We start from the raw sequence: 2,442 nt of genomic DNA on the forward strand, positions 1-2,442 counted from the left end.
CAATCCTCAGCACCACGCAAAAATAAAGTCGTTGTGTCTGTCTACAACTAAAATAATAATAATAAAAAAAGAAATCAATGACAGGGGATGGAGTTGTGGCTCAGTGGTAAACCCTGGCATGTGTGAGGCCCTGGGTTGGATTCTCAGCACCATATTAAAATAAATAAAGGTCCACTGACAACTAAAAAAAAAAAAAAAAAGTAAATGACAAATGTCAAATTGGGCCAAATATACTGAACACAAAAGTATTTGAATCTTTTAAATTCAACTGAAAGTGAAAAAGAGGAAAAGTGCTAACTAATTCCACAGGATACCTTGAACTCCACTGATAATGTATCAACCTCTGGTAGCCTTTCAGGGGCCAGCAGTCACTTTTGAAGACTCTTGTGATGATGGATAGGTGGGGCTTTCAAAGGGTACTGAAAATCATATAAAAGAATTATGCTGCCTTTGTACAGAAAATGTCAAATATTCAGCCTATATAAAATAAAATCACTGATGAAGATTTTCCTTCTGTGTAGAAATGGAACATCAAGCAACATTCTAGCTCTCATCTTGCCTCAATTTAATGACATACAAGGTCACAAAGGCAAAAGATTTACTTTAAATGTGGTATAGCCATGAATTTGCACAGGGCACATGCACAAGTGGGCGCACATGCATATACACATAAGTCTTTCCATTGTATATATACCCCTGTGACTCAGTGCCATTATGTTTTTCCCTTCCAAAATATTTTTAAAATTATCCCTTAGGAAAGGAAAAAAAATCTTAGTGTTACAAATTTGTTTTTAAGAAGACACCTTTTAAAGATCAAGCTTAACATTAAATTTGGATTTTTCATTTCTACTCCTCCTTTCCCTCATTGTTACCTTTAGGTGGATATTTATTTACTACTCATGCCTGATACTTAGTAGCAAGCTCCTGGATTGCTCAGCTGATTAATTCATTTCAGTTATTTCTTGGGAGTAAAGCAAGGACACAAGTGTTTTTGGCTATAGTTATCCAAATGCAGTGGGGCAGCAATATCCTACAAAGCCAGAAGATGGTGGTGCTGTCCACAAAAATAGACCATGTCACTCTATTGTTCAATCTATTTTAAGCCCCAATGTATTTACAAAATCCTTATAGAATCTAAACTTTCAATATAGCAAAATTTGAGAATGTTTGAGCATGATTTTAATCATAGTCTTACAAGGAATCAAAGCTCTTTGCCTATGAGGGTGTGTTCACATATAAATACTGCATTTTTACAAAGGAGATTATGAACCCATAATTAAGTGGTGCTACCTTTAAAAAAAATCTATTTTACTATTTTTGAACTGAGGATTGAACCCAGGGCTACTTAACCAGTGAACCACATCCCCATCCCTTTTTATTTTTATTTTGAGACAGGGTTTCCACTAAGCTACTTGGGTCCTCCCTAAATTTCTGAGGCCTATCTTGAACTTGCAATCCTCCTGCCTCAGCAGGAGGTGCACCACCATGCCCAGATGTATGTCTTTAAGTGAAATTATAATAAGGTGCCTAAGGAGCCCCCACCCCTTAGACATCTTAGACATTAACAATAAGCAGCTGTGATTTTTTTTTCTGCAAGATGTAATGTTTAGCATGAGGTTTCTAATATTGCACATAAAATGGTAGTTCCTATAAATTTTTTACTTGGTTGATGTTTTCAACTCTGTGAGGTATTTCACACAAGACTAGCCTTAGAAGTAACTCATTTACCAACGGGTGATTTCTTTCTTTAAAAAAAAAATACTTGTTTTTTAGTTGTACACAATACCTTTTATTTTGTTTAATTTTTATATGGTGTTGAGGATCGAACCCAGGGTTCTGGCGCATGCCAGGGGAGGCTCTACTGTTGAGCCACAACCCCAGCCACTCGATGGGCGATTTCTTTACTTAAGAATTACTTTTTATTGCTTGCTTAGCGGGTTACGTGAGGCCCGGGAGTAATTTCCTGCATTCTGTGGCTAATTGCCTTGGGCTGAGTTTGCCACTGTGCTGTCCATTCCCTGTCCTGTGAACAGACTGGGTTAGGTGGGTGATGACGCGTGTGGTTATGGAGACATTACCGTAGTGAGGGGGCTGTTCTGATGTTACCGATGATCTGAAAGGACACTGAAATAGTCATTTGCAAATGATGGCCACGTCCCAGGCCTTGATCTAGGCGATTGGAAAGAGTCAAGGAGGGACATCAGAAAGGATCCTTGACCTTAACGAAGATGAGAAAGGGAGATGCACAATAAAAATCTAAAAACCAGTAGAGCAGGGTGCGTGGAGAGTACGGAGTGGATGGTCAGGAGAGGGGGAGGCCCGGGCCGCGGGGATTCCCTGCAGGCCGGGCTCGGGTTCCTGAGGAGAATTTCTGCAATCCTGTTCCCGGGGCGCGTCAGTGACAGCGACTACCTGCTTTCTCGGCAAGGTGGCCTCCCGGCT

The sequence above is a fragment of the Marmota marmota genome, unplaced genomic scaffold (genome assembly GCF_001458135.2).
Source record: "Marmota marmota marmota unplaced genomic scaffold, marMar, whole genome shotgun sequence".
In the NCBI taxonomy this organism is placed as follows: Eukaryota; Metazoa; Chordata; class Mammalia; order Rodentia; family Sciuridae; genus Marmota; species Marmota marmota.